The sequence below is a fragment of the Aythya ferina genome (genome assembly GCF_964211825.1).
Source record: "Aythya ferina genome assembly, chromosome: 2".
Lineage (NCBI taxonomy): Eukaryota > Metazoa > Chordata > Aves > Anseriformes > Anatidae > Aythya > Aythya ferina.
In genome coordinates, this window is record NC_140297.1 from 68,498,856 (window position 1) to 68,518,731 (window position 19,876).

General features: G+C 37.5%; 1 long non-coding RNA gene across 2 annotated transcripts in view; it reads right to left on the reverse strand.

Moving 5' to 3' along the window:
* Positions 1 to 6,206: 6,206 nt before the first annotated feature.
* The window catches only part of LOC311433001, a 57,584-nt gene continuing 43,914 nt past the window's right edge, over positions 6,207 to 19,876 (reverse strand). For both annotated transcript variants that reach the window (XR_014690482.1, XR_014690483.1), the window contains exons 2-3: positions 7,659 to 7,784; positions 6,207 to 6,741 (exon numbers count right to left, since the gene is read on the reverse strand). This is a non-coding gene — a long non-coding RNA (uncharacterized lncRNA). The remainder of the gene's footprint in view (positions 6,742 to 7,658; positions 7,785 to 19,876) is intronic.

Below are 19,876 nucleotides of genomic sequence, written 5' to 3' on the forward strand. Positions count from 1 at the left end.
CCTCACTCCTCTCACTCTCCCAGCTGTTGTGTATCACAGCATTTTTTTCCTGTCTTAAATATACTCTCACAGAGGCGCAAAACAACATTGCGTATTGGCTCGGTCTGGTCAGCAGTGGGGCTCTTACCAAACATGGGGCAGCTTCTAGATCCATCTCATAGAAGCCACCCCTATGGCCTCCTGCTACCAAAACCTTGCCACATAAACCCACTACAAAGGACAAAGCCTGAGAGGAAGACTACAAGCCTTCAGCACGAGAGACCCCCAGAGGGACCACTGGAGACTGATACACATACGCCAATGGGAGGGTTCGGATTCCAGGAACTAATTATAATAACCCTGCCTTTTCTAGAAGTAGTAATGAATATGTATTAGCCTAGGAGCATAAAAACCAGACATCTGATGTAACGTGTGTGCGTGTTGGAGGAGCCCAGACTCCCCGCACACCCAGTACTGTTTACTTGCCTTTTATTAACCCCATAAATAAACCTTATAAAGCTAAATTGACTCGGAATTTATAACAATACCCATCTAGTCCTTTTCTGGAAAGCTGTTTTTCCAACTGCTTTAGTGGTTATTCCAATCTTACATGAAGAAACATATTTACATTGTGAACTTTGTGAGATTACTGCTGCTTGTCAAGGTCACACTTAAGGGCAGCCCTGCCTGCTTTCACATTGGTCATGTTGGTTCACAGCCACCTGTGACCTTGCTTAAGCATTTTCTAGCCCCTTATCCAGGCTGTTGCTGAAAACAAATTGTATCCCAGTATCAACAATTCAAAGATGTTACTTATAACTGGCCACTAGTTAGTCTCTGAGTAACTACTATTCTTGAGGCTGACAATCCTCCATTTTTATTCAGCCATCTTATGGTCCATACTTTCTCAGTTTGGCTTCAAATATATCAAGAGAAACTACATCAAAAGTCTTGCAAAAGTCAAGGTATGCAACATCCTCTCTTCTTATCTTGTTCTTAGAGCCAGTCATGGCACCACAGTAAGTATTTAGACTGGTCATGTACAATCTTCCCTTGGTAAATCCATACTAGCTGTTTATAGTCAGCATGTCCATCACAAATCCATAACATTTAATGGGATAGAGGTGAGGCCAATTGGCCTGTAGTCCTTCTTGCCTTTTCTGAAGATGGGAGGAACATTCACCGTCCATTCAGTCATAAAGCCATTTGTTTTGACTTGCAATTCTTTTCCTTTCACAGCTCTGAAGTATCTGAATACGGGTTACTTAGTCCTAAGTGTCCACACCCTCAACCTGAAAATTGCTGCCTTAATTAAAGTGGTGCCTCCTTTCTACATTCTTCCCCTCGTATTTTTTTTCCTCCCCCTCAGTGTTCTCTATTGTTTATCACCTATTAATGTCTTTCCATCTACAAAGATGATCATGCCCTCCCCGATGGCTAATTGCCTTCTGGGGTACATATTTATCAGAAAGAAAGTTGCAGAGTACAATCCTTTCTGCATAGTACAGGACCAAATACAGGGAATATATGGGACCTTCGAACAGGACAGTCTCTCACTGCACTAGAAATTTCTTAGGAGTTATGGTAATCTAGCTGAACTGACTGCTTTTTATTAAGCCTATGATGAAAGTCTAAGACACACAAAAGACAAAAATACCACCCATATTCTAAAATAAAAATAATAAAAGCAGCAGAATGTCCATCAGTGCTACTTCTGTGTTCAACTTATTCACAAAGAAAAAAAAAAAAAGAAATCACATAGATCTACAGCTAATTTTATAATGATGCAGAACTAGGTACAAAAGTGCAGCACACTGCTGGTTTATTTCTATGGCAGCCCCTAGAAAAGAATGAAACATGATCATTTTCACCAGAAACTTAGTACTTTGGGGAAAGCAGAATTACAAGAGTCATGTCCTGATAAATGACTTCTCTCCAGCTGAATGTTTTCCTTTAATATTATAAGACTTGCATAGAAGCCCCTCTCACTTATTATAAGACCTTGGAGAAAGCTCTGTTTTCACAGCCAGCTTTCATACATGAATCACATCTGCCTTCCCTGCTATAAATGCTGTCACCTATTCAAGCAGGCTCACATTTTTTCAGTCTTAAAAAGTTATGCTTTTATAAAGCCTAGATTTTTTTATTTTAATAAAAAAAGATTCATGTTGCAATAATGCCTTATGTGAAAAAGCAATATTTGAAATACATAATTCAAATATATTGAAGGTTGTCTCCTGTGGCTTCTACTAAAATACCTGACTGACTTTCTGTTCCTGACATCCAATAACCCTTTCAATGGTCAGCAACTAAACATATTTGTTACCTTTCATTACAATAAAGCCTGCAATTAAAATTGAAATTCTACTGATTTCAAAACAAACAAATAAGAAATTACATTTCTTGGAGTATTGTTTCTAAGGAAAAAAAAACTCTCACTGTACAATCTTAAATTGTAAGAATTAGACATTCACCTGGTGTAACCTGCAAAAATATAATTCAGAAAAGTACACACATCTATTGCCAAGGCTGTTATAAGGAAAAGTTCTTGAAGGAATACTTGGCACATGGGGAAATTATAAGTTTTGTTAATTGAGAGAGAGGATTAGGCTTTCTTGGACAGTACAGATGTAGAGGGGACTTAATTATTTAAAAGGTTATAAAAAGAACTCGATCTCTATTACATCCAATTTGCTTCCCTTTAAATTTGCCAGAAGGTATGACAAGGAAAAGATATTGAAACTTACAGAAAGATCCTGATCCATGAGGATGAGTGTATTCTTTAGAAAGACTGTCACAAGAGAAAGAACTATGAGTAACAGTGAAATCAGGTGTATACATCTAGGATTTTTTTTCTCCCAGCATCCTTTAAAAAAGGAAAAATCTTGCCATTTTATTATCAATAGAAAGCAATGAGAGGTACAATTTAAAATTAAAATTTATAGGAAATAATTACTAAAAACAAGGAGGTATTTATGGTGGAACATACTTTGAAGTTTCTATCTGTAAGTAAGAATATGGCATTCTATCCTCAGACAGCTTTTCTCAATTTCTTACATGAAATCTAGTCAAGAGCTTTATATATCTTTTCTTTATTCTTACTGCTGATATTGATGCAACTCGACTTCTTTAAATTGTCATGCAAAGCAGGATTTTTGGTGCTGCCTTTGTGGACTTTTAACTGTTTTTTCCCTCCTCCATGCTTCTCTAATCTCAGATTGAATTAGATACTTTGCTTTGTTCTCATTGCCACAGCTCCATCTGCCTCCACTTCACATCTGTCCTGTACTTGCACAGTGTCTCTTTTACACTGTCATACCTCATGCTGCTCTGAGCACGTGTATCACGTGGATTTCCTGACATTTTCCATTTTCTCTTCCAAATTCACCACTTATTTCCACATTAGGATTCCTAGCTCTATATTCCCTTCCTCCCTCCTGCCTCCAGAAAAACAAACACTACTTCATGCTCTATTCAACTAGATATCACTAATTTAGGAGTCCATATGTCATGAGAAACAATTAGATTAATCATCCTATGCATCTAATAAACATCACTTTGGAAAATGAAATAAGCTCCTTGAAAACATTTTAAATGTGCAGGCTAATCACAGTACTGCAAGTGACATAACACATCTTTCCTAATTAGTGAGAGCTACGGAGCATGGTATTGAATAATACAATATTATTGACCACCTTTTGTATCTGCAAAAAAGTCTAGCTACTTTTCTGGGTAATTTATAGCCCTTGCTTCAATCACCATTTGTTTTAAAAATAAGAAGTTACTGGATCTTTTTGAGGTAGGTGCTGTTCCATGCAAAACAATAACTTTATGAGCACCTAACTGTATTAGTGAATAGCTGGTATTTTGAATATTCATACAAACACAGAAAAACAGATTTACAATCCCAGGAGCTTTTTTTTTTTTTTTTTTTTTTAACCAACTAATACAGTAAGTGTATTTTCAAGCAACCTCTTGTATATGTGCTCATACATGAATACGTGCCAATATGCACTTATATAAATCCTTCCTCAGTGAAGGGAGAGAGAGGGAGTCTAAAATTTTCCGTCAGTTTTTCTCTGCCAGCTGGCTGGGTGAGCTGAGGACAGCAGCAAACATATAAAGACTTAATATTTTAGAGACCTGTCATTTTGAGGATACACTTTTCATTGCAGTATTCTGAGACCCAAAAATGAGATAGGCCCTCATGCATCCAGCAGTCAGAGCAACAGCACTTCAGCAGAACAACCTCATCCCTGAGTTGTCTGTTAGCTCCAGTGAATCCCAATACTCACAAGGAAATTGAAAAATTTCCCCATGCTTTTGTTTGCATGTCATGGGTGGTTCTAGATTAAAGTGGGAGAAGCTAATCAGAAATCAGGGCTTAAGTTTACCACAATTCCTCTCAAAGTATAATTAGGAGACAAGCCCATGGGCTTGCCCAAAGGACCACCACAGTTTGAAGATTTCATCCAGATCATGAAGAACACACTTAAACTGCAAAGTGAGATCACAGCAAAGACCTTGGAGCTAGTTTGGACCATCCTTGTTCCTAAAATAATGCAACTGTACCCTTCTGGTGCAACACCCGAAGCAAGGAACTGTTGAAGGTACCAATATGAAAGCATAGACATACGTATTTCAGCACCAGTTTAAAATATGACACATCACTGCACCATTCCACATAGACTTCACTGCTCCAAGTCACACTATCTCAGGCATGACCATTGCTTGCATAGCACAGGCACACTGAGAAAAGTCTAGTATATAGGACACAAAGAATTAGAGCTAAGTCTCTTAAATAAAGCAAAAGAGAAAATCAGCATGACTTCCAGAGAACCAAGCTGTTAGCTGCCTGGTTTGTCCAAGACAGTTTCCTAGAAAGGCACCCACCTTTCTGCATGGAACTGATGGCAGCTGAAAGAGAGACTGTGACTGGAACTCAGAAGGTCAATGGTTAGGGTAACACCAGCTGTCAACTGAGGTCAAGCTTTGGGTAGTTAGTTGAATTCAATTTAAATCGTTCTAAAGGCCCTCCTTTCTCATTTAATCAGGTGGTTTTCAAATAGATTTCAGCAAATTCTTCAGAGGACATTTACATCCATTGGTAAAGGAAACCATTTGCAATTTTCTTCTAAGATTTACTTATGCTCCCTTGTGCTGAGCACAGTTAATAATTTTGAATAAAAAGTCCTCTACTTCTAACAACATGGCTCAAAGGAGTCTCAACAGACAACATACAAAACAACAGCACCACATCTCCTGAACTTCAAACAAACCTGAAGGAAAGCCCTAACCTCATATACCATAATGCATGAGACACCAGCCTGTCTCATGATTGCCACTTCTGAATATTCAACGCTTTGGGTCAGTGCAAAAACCAGTAGGGTTACAGCCATGGAGTACTAATTTGCTTAGTTCAGGTCTGCTTCTAGTGTTTGACCTAGGCTGTTTTGAAGATCAGTAACCCTAGATGAAATTGCTTTTTATTTTGAAGGGTTTGGAGAGGTTGCTCATGAAAAGACAGTTAAAGCAGTTACTATGACATGCTGGTAAGTAGGAGGCATCCTAGAAGCTTGGCCTCTTCCAGATTTTAAATCTAAGCATACATTATCAGGAACATGGTAAGGGTGTCTGCAAGCCAGCAGGCATCTGAGAAAACAGGAGTAGGAGATAAGTCCAGTAATGATGTGGCTTACAGCTTTGGTTTACGTCCATCTTATGGATGCTCAGCTGAACTAATAAGCCTGCCCATTGAATTCTCTATTTTGAAAGCTGCTGCCTAGTACTGTCCTCCAGATCCATTTTCTGGGAGGTGATAGAAGAGGGTTTAAGCCTCATCAGCCAAAGGATGGAGCTGACACCAAGTCTCCCACATTCTGGGCATGTGCTATAATCACTGAGCTACTATGTAGGAAAGCACAAACACTCCTTCAGGAATACTTTTTCATTAAATGAAGATCAATTCTGTCAGTATGTTTTAGATTTGCACTGAGCATATCTCCCAGATAAAGCACTTAGGAAGATGAATTCATAATTTGAGAAACACAGCTTTTCACCCTTGCCAGCTGATCTACAGTTAGGGCAAAGAAATAGATCAAATGACTCCCTCCAAGTTCTCAATTCTGTGACTGAGTAAAGTTAATTACACAACTGACCAACTGCATTCACATTGCCTTTATCAGATATACTTTGTTGGTTTTGCTTCAGAGTCCATTTAGGTTCAAAGTTTGAAACACCCCTTCATTGTTCTATGTGACACAAACAAACACACCCATCAGTACAATCCTAGTATTTGATAAACTTCAGAATATATTGGTATTTCCAGGGTAGGCAGTCCCTGTGAACACAATCTACAGGCAAAAGACTCGTTTCTGCTGTGTTACCTCATCAGAGTTAAACATGTTTTAATAGAAATTTTCAAACAGTCGGAATCATGTTGATAGCTGACTGCTAGTCAACCCCACGAAAAGAATGCTTCTGTAGAGTTGACCTCAAAGCTCCAGGGAGCCTGGGGATCACAATGCTTAGGTCTCACCAGGGACAAATTTTCTATTAAATAGTTTTGGTTTTGTTTGCTTGGTTTTGCATGGAAGACACCCACTTAATGCTAAAAAGACCCAACCTTTTCCCTGAAGACAAAACCCAAGTGTGGTGAATGAGTACAATACAGGCCAGGTCCATAATCTGTCACTCCATTCTCATCGTCAACTTAAAGGCAAGCCAATGCAGGAATAGGATTTCTCTACTCCACACCAGACCCTTTAAAAAAAAAAAAAAAAAGGTCAAATTCTTCATATACAAACAAATGATCTCTGGGAAAATAAATAAGTAAATATTTGCGTATTTTTTGTACCTTTCCCAGGGATTTACTCCTGCAGCCCAAGCTGCACATGTAGCTCTGAAAGTCCTGTGGTCAATACCATCACACATCCAAAAATACACGTTCAATCCCTGAGTCTCTGTATGTATGAAAACGTATGCACAGTTGCACAAATACCTGGACAAAATGTGTATCACATTTGTTTTTTTGCAAAACCTATTAAAAAAATTAAAGATTAAAAGACCACAATTCAGCAAGGCAGCAAAAGGCATGGAGAGTGCTGGGGGAGAGAGAGAATCCCTTGGTACTGCTAGACAACCACTATTAAGACAAAGGATTAGCAACAATGTCAAGTATTTCGTTGCTTATTCCCTTTACACAGACACTTGTTACTTAGAGGAAATTAAAAGAAAATCCTACACACCATAGAGTCTGTACAATATACCTGCGAACATCTAACATCAGACATACTGCTCCTATCCATAGTGGTAAAATGACTCTTTCAAAAGTCAAGAGCAGGTTGGTGATAGAGAGCTGATGTTTCCTGGTACTATGAAAAGATTTTGAGATATTAAATACATTTGTAGGTTTTGAAATTGGGTGGGAACTACAAATGGGAGCTTTCACATGACAACATATCTGGGCAGAGATAACACTGACACCCATTGTTCAGGGAACAGAGAAGAGCTGAAATAAACAATTTCCTTTAGAAATGCCTTTAAAATCTTTCCAAAAGCAAAGCATTCCTCTAAAGCCTCTGTTGCTTTATTTGTTTATGTCTGCCTTCTGTTTATTGCATCATTTCGCAGGATCTAGCCTTTGTCACCTTATCCTAGTTCATACTACAGAGGATTACCTGGTTTCTGTTTCTATCTTCTGTAGTTTCACAATGCAGTCAAGGCAGAGAAGTTGTTTCATCAGCATCAACATGATTTGTTACATCAAGTGTCCATAAAGATCAATATTCAGACTCCCAAAACTCCTGAAGCCAGGAAGATCAAAAGAGAGAATAGGAAAGGAAGAGTAAGTAGAAAGTAATTTTGCTCAAAATTAGGAAAATTTTCAAAAACACACAGACTTGGTCTACCTTTTACCTTGCAACTATTATATTAACTGATGGTTATTTTCTAAGCAAGACTGTTGTGAGATTTCTGCAATGTCTTGCAGTGGATGAGGTGGAAATGGCAATAAAAAAATATTCATTTGCATGTAAAAAATATTAGTAAAATGTAGCCTAAAAATAATGATTTTTTTTTCTATCAAAAGGCAGTAACATGCCCTCCCTATTAAATAAGACATCAAGTTTAATTCTTTTCAATCAGTTTAAAGAGAAACACCAAAGTCATTTTATTTCTGTAGTTGTAAAACTGATACAGAGACAAAATTTGAGCCCAGAAAATAAAATCCTATGGACAATATAATTTCCTAGAGGAAAGATTTTAATATAGTACATTTCCACTTATTTACATTTCCTCATGCTCTGCCGTAACATCTCTGTGCTCAATAGATATTTAAGCCTTAACTATACGCCCGTCAACAGTACAAAGGATCAGCTAGAATAATTTGAGGACAAAAATGTCAATGTAGTGTGTTTTCATCTCTCCCCAGGGCTGCTAAATGTTCACATACTTCTTCAGCAACTGTCTCAACTCCATAGCAACAACATTAAAAACTGGCTTCTAAATCCCAAAGTTCCCTCCCCCCCAGCAGGTTAATATTTGCTGATTAATGAAAAAAAATTGAGATGCCGTAAATATTTCCTAAAAATAAAATTTCTAAGCAGTCACCATAAGGTCTCTCAAAAGGATTTTTTTCCTGGCATTATTGCTTTATTAAGTTCTAGGGAAGGGGACTGGAAAATCTGGAAGTCAGTTAGACAGAGATACCTTTTCCTTGTCCTCCTTTAGAGTGTGGCAGCACGGTAGACTATTAAAAAAGCATTCCCTTTCATTTTGTGTTCTTCTTTCTAATACCAAGTCAAGAACAATGACAGTAGGTAAGGCTATTAAACTAAGGTCTGTGTTGGCAGAACAAGTCAAAAGAAACTGCATTTACATGTACAATATATGGAAATCAACTAGACATCCCAGCTACTCCTCAACCAAACAGCCCATAACCCAGGATGCATCTCCAACTTGAAAGCCTTCTCACCCTGCCCAACTGGAGAAGTTAGTTGTGCAGCTCAGCTCCTGGAGATCCAGGCTGCAATTCTCAAAATTAAGAGTTTACACTAATCTTCTTAAGGAAGACTTCAAGGAGATAAAACTGAATAGTAAAAGCAAATGTATTAATACCAGTAAACTTTAAATTATACACAACAGGTTAAAGTAATACTGCAGCTGTAAAATCAGGAGGCACCAAATAGGAAATGCCCAGAGTCTTTCCCTCTTTGTGCACACACCTTACAACCCATTCTGTAATTCCACAGAATCACAGAATCACTCATTCTTTCCCATTAGAATCCCCGCAATGCATCAGTCACAGGGTTACATGCAAAAGACAGGTTCAGTCCCAAAGCATCAATCTGCCATTTCCTCATGTTCAGGTACTTCATTTTATAGCCTCAATAATACTTCTTTATCATGCTGCTTGCTTACAAACACATTTAAATAGCCAGTCTGGTGGTATATTGGTAAGCGCAGTTTAGCACACCTACTTAAAGAAAGCAGACTTACGTATAGTGCTCCTTGGAGCAACCATATGTGACCCACTGTGTTTGATTTCAAATGCATAAAATATTGACTTGCATTGCTCTTCCAGCACCTGCTGCTGACTGAGCTGCATACCACAGGGACATAGGACTTATCCTCTCAACAGTAAGTAATGTATGATGACAAGTCAGTAGTCGCCAGCCAAAAAGGAGCGTGAGATGAGCAAGGGGACGAGGAAGGACAACCACTTCAGCCAGAAAAACAGGCAGAGCAAGAAAAAAAAAGAAAAAGAAAAAGAAAGAAGAAAAAATCAAACTCCTTTTTGGAACTCCACCCCCAAAAGGAGTGTGGAAGTACTGTAATTCCCTTTTCTTGAGTTAAACTTGAGTAATTCATAGACTGGGAGATGAGACCAGAGGAGGAAACAGTGATCTCCCAGTCTCAGTAGCACAGACCTTGCCTGAAGAAATTCCTGCCTGAATTCCTGGTGGACTGTTTTGCGATAAGGAGATCAGGACGTTAAGCCATTCCCTTTTTTTTTTTTTTTTTTTCCCTACCTGACATTGGTTCTACTCCTCTAATTCATACAGCAGCTGTTGATCCATTAAAGGAACAGGTGATTAAAAATTAAAAGAATACAAAGGTTGAGTGCTGAATATATGCAAACAAACAAAATGGTGTATACAAATAGTGACTATTTTCAGATTTCTTCCCCCTTTTTTGGATAGATTCGTCATCTCAATTCCTGGTCCAAAAAATACAAAATTATTCTTTTTAGAATTATATATATATTTAGTATGAATTATAAGTAATATATTCTTCACAAGGTTTTGAAAGTAACATTTGCTTTTCATTCCCATGGCTCACACTTGGTTATACTGGCAGAAAGTCAAGACTCACAAAGCAGCCTCCTGTCTAATCAAAATTAATATACAGTAATAATTGGAAGGGCACCGGAACAAAACACTGAACTGTGCCAATAAGAAGCAAATATCACACTGAGTGCAATGTGTATGTTTCAGAAAGGGCTGGGGGGGGGCGGGGGGCTTGGGGAGGGGGAAGCAGCTTTATTCACAGTATCTCAGAAGCAGGCTTCTTTTCTGAACAGGAGCAAGAAAAATGGCTGTAATGTCCTTCCTTCCCAGACTACTGACTCACTCGAGAGGGTGTCAGCAAGGCAGACAGTAAATACATATGGGGGCCTAGGGCAGCAAGAAAATACAAAAACTCTGTGCATGTGTGCACATGCAGTAGGGGTGCTCTAGGAAATTAAAATAATTTCCCCTACTGCTTTCAAGGTTGCATTGCACTGTGTGTCTGTGTGCATGGAGAATGCCAGACCGACAGCTCTGGATACTGAGCAGCTCTGTCTTTCCAAGGTGGGACGGCAGGGTCCACCTGCAGAGGTGCTCCATGGGCTCAGTGTTGGTCCATCTCAGGGTGGGCTGCCTGGCTGCAGGAAAGATGAACACTGCCAAGGTGCATTAGCCTTGATTTTGAGGGACTTCCACCTACAATTAAGTAAAGGATTAGCAACCTCTACTCAAAAAGGAGGAAATTCTTGCTGAAAAGATGGGAAGGTGCCTCCAAGCAGGCTGCATCCCAAATGACTGATAGCATTTTACATTAACCAAGCTTTATAAGAAAGCTTATGAGAATATCCTTATCCTACTCCCTTGTCAAGGTTGTCTCTCCTGTTCAGATGCTAAAAAAGTAAAAATTTTGTGAAGTGAGACAGCTAATGCAGGAAGGAGTAACTGCTGCACAGATGGGACCAAGGCATCCCTCCATAAGAAGTACAAACAAACAAAGCTCAAGAGGGAGACTATTAATAAACACAGCACTCTCTACAAAGGTGCCAAAACTGGCTTTGCCAAACAAGCTAACTATCCTAGTTTGAAGTTCTGGATGGAGACTTAGCATATATTTCAAAAATTGATTTGTCAAAAAGCCTGGTTGGTTCAATGGCCTATGTGAAATAAGACAGCATGAGAGATCTGGCAAAATGACCAGAGCTTTGCACAGAGCTCAGAATTGCCATGCACAGCTGAGGGTGTGGGAGCAGGACATATGAAAGAATGAAATTTGATGACAAAGTAGTAAAAATAGCAAAGTGCGTTAAGGACAGTTGTCCATATTACATGTCTTTTAGAGCATTTCTTAAAGGTCTTAAGGGCCATGATAGTTTTTACTGGGTAGCTGGAAGACAATACTGGGTACTTTCACTCCAAAACTCTTGCATAGTATTAAAATGTCTTATTTATTAACAAACAAACAAACAAAAATACATTTCAAAAGGACACACCAAAAAAACAACCAAACAAACGAACAAAAAAAAACTTTTACAAGGACTCTGCACATCTATTATGAAAAGATTAGCTCATCCCTTCCAAAACCACATCTACACTGGGACTAAAGAGCAACAAACCTAACACAGGACATTAATATAGCAGTTCCAGAAAGAGCTGTATTAGCACTTACTACCAGTGTAACACTGAGACCTTCAGTGTAGCATTAAAGAGAACAGAACTTATTAATCATGTAACATATGTACATATATGAACTCTTTCCTCCTGTCATCATTGATTTTGAGCCCCTGGCCAGTTTTTAATAAAGTTGTAATTCTCTCAAACATACTGAGTTTCTACACACTTTCTGACTGCAGATAATGCAGATAAATGAGACACCATTAATGCCCTGACCAAGGGAAAGGCTGACCAGTGAGCTCAACTTATTTCCCACTAGAGAATTCACACAAGAAAAATTATAAGCAGCCCAGCTGTGGAAAAGCTACAGGTTGATATTCTGCTAGACTGCAGAGACCCCAGCCACAGCTCAAAAATGAATGCCATAAAAAATTTAACTTCGTTAATTCAGTTTCTCAAAGATCAGTTTACTTCCAGGTAGGACAGCCCTACCAGAAGTAAGATCCTCATAACTGTGAAGTTTGTCAGCACACCCACCACATTGCCACCTGCCAATAAAAAGCCCTCTACTCTCAGAAATGCATCTGAATTTTCAACCAGCATCTACAGAATGATTGCCTGTGGAAAAGCCACCCCCTTTTGAAATCAGTAGCCACATGATATTCCAAAACAGACAAAACCCACCATAACACACAAAACACCCTTTTACCTCTGTGAAAACAGAAATGAGTCTATAGCATCCAGTGAAGTCAAAGGAAGCAAGCTGGTCTCTCAATATTACCCACAAAACTAACAACTTACTTCAGGTATAAGGAACCTTCTTCAATTAAACTACTGCATTTGTTTCCACAGAGATTTCACTGTACGGATGGTATGAAAACTGAAAGCAACCGTTTTTGACCTTATGTGAAACAAAAGGCTAGAATTCAAAATGTGAAGTTCATTTAATAACTATATTGATATAAATCATTTTCTAACCCTAGGTCTGTTCAATGTAATTACTCTGAGTACAAAAATGTTTCCTATTGATTCCTTTTTTCCTCCAAAAGCAAATTTTAAGGTCCCTTAAAATAATGTGTTATCATGAAAACTGGCTGCAATTTAAGCTATGAAAGTGCTACTTTAATATTATTATACTAATTATTTTGTAACCTTTAGTTAATTGCTTTCAGTCCTCCATTAATTTGATCTCTGATTTTCTAACAGATGTTCCACTGCAACAAAAATTATTATAAGCTTTTATATGTTCAAATGTTAAATGCTAACTGAGTTGGGCTGCATCTATTTGCAAACTGGACATCAATAAAAATTGCATTTTTCATTCTTAATTCCACTTCCCTTACACACACACACACACACGAACATTCATGTTGACTTGGCAAGATTAAAACTCTTCAAGATACTACAGTTAGTGCAAATAACAAGTTCACAGCAGGTATTTAGAGTACATGATGACACAATGACTATCAGAAAAAGCACTCCAAGTAATTGAAAGATACAAAAAGTGTCTCCTCCTTGGTTTTTCACTGTTTTTTTCATGGGTTAATTGGGACCAAAGATCCAACATGGCAGAGACACTAGGGACTACAGGCAAGACTCCACCTCACAGTCATCTTGGATGACCATTCAATTACATTATTATGCATCAAGGCAGGCCAAACCAAAATCAACCTTTATACAATAGCTCTATTTCCTCTTTACATTTTCTTAATCAAATAGTAAATAAACAAGGGGTGGCAGAAAATGTAGGGCAAGGAGTAATTACAACAGCAACAAATAGGTTTAGGCATCTGCAAATGCAAGACAAGACATACATACTCAATTCTCAATTACCATTCTAATTAAAACAGTAAGTGAGTATAACTGGACATGATGCACTAATTAAAGCACTTGCATGCTATGTTGACCTCAAACACATACACTGGCATTGTTCACAAATAATTGGGGCTTAATAATATATCGAAAGATTATTAAGGCTTTTAGATTAGCCTCATTACACTTAATGAGAGCAGCATGTAAGGGACAGCAGGATTGCAATGAAAATACATATGCTTTATCTGCACATCACACAGCCAGTGCTACAGAGCTGCCTTTCCCTTTTTTGGCATAATCCGCTGCTAAAGCCAAGTTATCTCCCTCCTTAGAGCATCTATCCATTCCCAAGGTTGTATGTTCGTACAACAGGACAAAGCCAACATCCACAAGAGAATTACGCTTCAGAGGTCAGCAAACACAGCTCAGGCCTATCTGATCCCGGTGTGATGCTCATAGCTGTACCACCTGCAACATGACAAACATTCATAATGAAGACTCAGGCACAGGTCCTGATGGTGAGTAGATGTATAAGCAGGAATGATAGACTGCATTCAAGAGCATTATCTGCTAGCTAACGTCCCTATGCAGTCATCAGAAACAAGAAGCTTCAGCCAATTTTCAAATTATTTACTACTCCTATATTTGAAACCACTTCCATAATAATTTGAGACTTGTACCTAGAGATATCAAACAGTCTGCCTGCCAATATTGTCCAAATGAACCTTTTCCACAGGAAAGTGTAAATTCTGGAAATAAACTCCCACCCCCAAACAACCAAAATCTCTTTTCATACAAGGGACATTTCAAAGTAAAGAACTTAACAAAGTTTCTAGCTTTGTAAGTCAGGGAAGCACTGTTATCACTTAAGCATTTTCAGTTCATATTGAAAATTTATAATTTATGCTTGTTAAAACAAGTATAAAAAAAAAAATGAATTTCAGGCTGATTAAAGACTTACTAGGGGAACATAAATGATATTTTTCTCCATGTAATAATTTAACAGCTACTTCTGCTTTGAATTTCTCATAGAAAAATATTCAATTTTTTTTTCAGCCTCTTTAAATTGATACTCAAAAGTTTCCCCAATTCAACGTCAGTCAATTTGAATAGCAGAAACCAGTATTAAAAAAATGTCTACCAGACACAGAAAACTTCAGGAAACATTCTAGAATGATGTGGTGCTGGATGATTTTTGGAACACAAGCAATCTCTCCCTGCCCCTAGAAATCTGAAACCCAAAGTAGGCATAGTAAATTCAAATATACATTCAAAATAAACAGAATAAGAAGGTAGGAAACAAGTCTCTTATAAGTGCAGGGTGTTGTTTTATCATTTGAATCCTGTTTAATTTTAGGATTAGAGGAATTAGAAGGAAAGTTAGGAGGAAAAGATTCCATACTAAGAGGAAACACAGCTTAAATATGCTTGATTTAAAGAACAAAAATACCAAAGAAGCAGTGAACATTTAAACTATGTTAGGTTGGGCATCTAAAACAAAGTCACCCAAATTTTCTTTCTGCTGCAAAATTTAAGGTGGGATACTCAGGCTCTGTGAAAGAATTACAATACATACCAAAACAAAGATAGAGAAAAGGGGGGAGCAAGAATCAGCTGTATTTTAAAGATATGGTACACAACCTCCAGAAATATATTGGGAAGACCAACAATTTGAGACCAAGCAATGCTACAAAACCCACTATAGTTCTCTCCTTTGGACAAACGGTGATAACAGAAAACAGTATGGATCTATGGCAGTTAGTTACAGAAAGACTAGGGAGCAGGGCAGAGTTGCAGGACAGAAAGAACACAGACAAACCAAAACCATGCATTTCGCAGTCTCATTGTTAGCTAACTTTAAATGATACTGCAAGATTCAAAATATCACAGAAGCTAGGAAGGGTCATACCTTGAATTACTATGAAATCAATAATACCCTGAACAGGTATCTTTAAAACTGTCATTATTCAATCATGGCCCATGCAGGTGTGACTCTCAAAGCACACTGAAACATGCCACGTGTTGTATGTTGGGAAGGCTCCTCACTCGGCTATGTAGTATCATGAAAGTCTCTCCCATTAGCATTAGAAGGCAAACTGCTAGAAATCAGAAAGGTCTCTGTCAGCTAACAGGATATATACTGATTTGTACTTCACAAGCTAAATCTGCTCTAGTGTCATAGAAGTGTACTTTTCCCCTCTCATGGGGAAGGAAATAAATGAAATAAATAATAAAACTAGCCAAAGAAAGTCTGATTGTTTTTATATGCTATGCACAAGAATCTTATAAAGCCAAAGGAAAAAAAAAAAAAACTGAACTCCCTGCTCCCTTCCCTTGCTCCCTCCGCCCCATCTGCATTTATCTGACAATTAGTTCTTGTGGGGTTGATCATTTCCCTTGTGGTTTCGAATGGCAACTCAAATTCCCTAAGCAATAAAGTTCACACTTTATTCAGTTTTTACTTTGGTAACAAAAGAATAGTCATCTCAGTTTTATATTTGCATTTAGTAGTCTTCATCTTTCTTGATCTTACTAAATGCATTATTAATAAGTCAGATATACTCTGACAACTTTTTTATTGTTATTGTCTCTTCATTCATGAAGGAACTTTATTCAGGGAATTAAAACCAACATCCATTAAGACAAACAAAAGCAAACCACACTAGTTACAACTGGGGCACATGACAATCAATACTGAATGGTGAGGGTCTCTGATCAGGAGTGGAGTTATATCTTCAGCAAGAAACACAGATTTGCTACTACTGAACTTGAAGTCTATCAGGTCATTAAGAAGAAGTTTGGCAGCTACGTGTAACAAACTCTGGCAATTCACACAGCAAGGAAGTGCACCACTTTCACTCCTGCTTATTCCTTCTGAACTCATCTATTAAGTTCCACTGATTACAGCTGATATCCCCAAAGAATGGCTGGAAATTCCTCCTTTTCCCTGAGACACCTAGTCAGCCCCTCTCAGGATCTTCAGAAGGCACTGAGTTTTCTCTGCTTCAAAGTAGATGGGATAACGAGAAGTCAAAGCTATATGAAAAAGAGAAAGTCCTCCTGTTCTGCTGTAGTACTAAAACGTAAGTAGCACAACAACCTGAGGTTAAGCACTGCAATCCCAGCATTGCTGACCTCTTCTCTCTGGAGTTGTTCTCTCAAGTTCCCTTATTTGGTATCTAAAAATTCTTGACTCAATCTATAAACACTCTGCTTGAGTACCTGTTTTGCTCTCACTGGAGGTCCCAAATTATACTTACAAACCACTCTCAAAAACTAATCTGAAACTAATGGCATTATTTGACAGAACAATTCATAGTCACTGCTGTTTACCCTTACACAATTAGCACAAAGTCGATTCTTAAACAGCCCATCAATCAAAGTATTCAGAGAAGTGTGCAGATCATCCCCCTCAATTATGATTATCTAGTGAAGTATTCTAGGGCTAACATCAAGAGAGAAAGAACAGAGAAAACAAAAAATCAGCTGAAATCAGTTATGGATGAACAAAATTTCAAAATAAAATCATGCCTGAAATTCAGGAGCTGTCATTAGAAACTGCTTAAAGAATTAGCCTGAAATAGTAAGCATCATTACAGAATATTGTAGCAGGTAGTAAATAGATCTTTCAACATCTGGTGGTAGCTGGTGAATTAAATTATTGGTCAACATCTTTTCTAGTATTAATTGATATAGTCTGATAGTAAAGTAAGCAGTTATCAATTTTCTGATCAACTCTCCTACAAAACAGCCTAATATAATCAACTCAGAAATGACATGAAATGACCCTTTGATAGTTCTGGTCCACTCCTTCAGACAAGAACTCAAAGCCTAACTCAGAGACAGCCTTTTTGATATCTGAGATTATTAAAATTCTTCTGTCACCTTTGATGATCACTTTTGTACTTTCTCATTTCAATGTATGGTCCCACCATTTGACAAAATCAGGATTGTTTTAAGATTTAGATCTTCCAGTTCAACGATGCAGACCAAACAACTTCCAACAACATTTGGAGAGTATCCAAACATTTGGTTACCAAACTGATTTATTTATTGTGGCTAACCCATTGCAAGTAGCTAACAAGCAGAAGGATCCTTTTTCCTTACTTCGGTTAAATAATTGATGAATTTTTAGTTAGGATATAGTAAATATTAAGTTAGCACAAATAGATTATTTGTGTCCTATCCCTAAAGCTTAATGGCTGCATTCTTTGCTGACAGTATTCCTGTAATCAATACATCTATGCAAATTTATGTTGACTGAAACAGGCCCAGTATTAGTGCAAAATAAACAGATGTAATAATTCTTTAGAATTTATACAGTTGGGGTACACGTGAAGTTCTCTCTAATCAGTGCAAAATAAAATTATTTTTCCCAATGTACTGCCATAATTGCTTATAAAACAAAAATATCTTTCTGTTAAAAACTATTTGTTAAGACTTACTCGTTTTAAGGAGTTTTATAGCCTGAAGACATAAGGAATAGAAAAGAGATAAATCAGTACAGTATTACTGAATTCTTCTCTTTGAACGTTCCTGCTTTGTATACATTTCTTAATTTATTTTGATCTCAGAGAAGATGGATGGGAATGTCACAAGCTATCTATAACAAGTATTTTAAGCCTTCTAACAGCTGCCTTCAAACCGGATTTCAAAGGATATTCACTAAACTCTGCTCAGTTCCAAAAGGATGATACCACAGGCTACTGAATTACCTACTGATCTCTCTTAGGTCAATGAGCTGCTGGTGCCAAGAATATCTCAAGACCGACCTGGTCCAACAAAGGGTCTTCAGTACGCACACACAAGACAACAAGCCTCTACTGAGGGAAAGCTCCACTTAGTGTCACAGTTTTTCTCAAACTAGAAGGAAGTTGCTGGTTTGTGCGTCTTAGAGCTATGTATCATCAACTCCAAAAAACAGTCCAGTCAATCCATAGAAAACTTAACTGATATTTTTTTAACTAGCTTTTTTTTTTTTTAATTAAAATAAGACAATTTTTTAATTAAAATAAGTCAAAGAATTTTCCCTTGGCAAAAACGTAGGATTATCCCCAATCCTAACAGTACCTCTGCACCAAAGACAGACAGAAAAGAATACAGGTACTGAAGCTTAAAGCTGCAACTTTCAAAACTTTTATAGTCTTATCTCAATTTAGACCATCTGTAAACTGATATAGTCCATATCTCCACCATACCTCCCCCCAGAATTAGTCTGTTTATATTTCTTTAAAACTTCCATTGTCTGAAACATTCTGAACATTTTCTTCACCAGCTACAATTTATACAACAAAATTGCTAACTGCTAAAGATGTACATAGGTATTCATCACATTTGCAGAATGCTAGTCACAGCATCAGTAAAGATTTTGCTTATTCACATCATGCATCTGAAATGCAGCAACATTAACATTTCACGTCTAATTGTCCTAGGATGCTTTGCTTTTATAGGTTGTATGAAATTATTTTAACAGTATGTTATGTAGCATTTGAGCTATAGAATTCAAGATCATTAGTGTCACGATTTTGCACAGTGACAGAAACAATTATGATTTTTGTGTTATCTTTTTGTGATGTAGGACCAGGTGACCAGGTAGAAATATTTTCTTTATGCACACAGAGGAAGCTTGTCTTACCTTTCAAAAAAACGCAAGTTAGTTTTAAGACAAATATTAAGGTAAATATCAATAACACAGTAGCCAAAAAAACCTTGTGCGTGCTTGTCTCATTGGGACATAATACAGCAGTTACGCATCTCCATCCTCCTCTAAAGTGAAGGAAAATTATTTTTTTGCCAATAAAACAGGAATTTACTACTATTGCTTCTGCAGAAGGGAATATTTCAACATATGCAGATCTCTACAAAAGAACAATGATAAATCTCTGTTACCTGTAAGCAGTAATTACTGCAACTTAACTTTTAAGATTCTCTTATAATAAAAACTGAGCAAAGAAGCATTATCATGCTCTACAGGGTTGTCCTGTTCTTTTCTTCACAAAAGCAATTTAGCCAAGTGCTTGGAAGCCAGCCACTGCTACGAAGACAACAAACAGTAAAATTAAGTTATCTGCAGCTCCCTGAGGTTATACCAGAATTGCATTTATGTTTGGCTCACACATCATAGGATAGCCATTACCTACAGGAGTGGTATATTTATTTCTAATAAAAGAGAGAGAAGGAAGGAA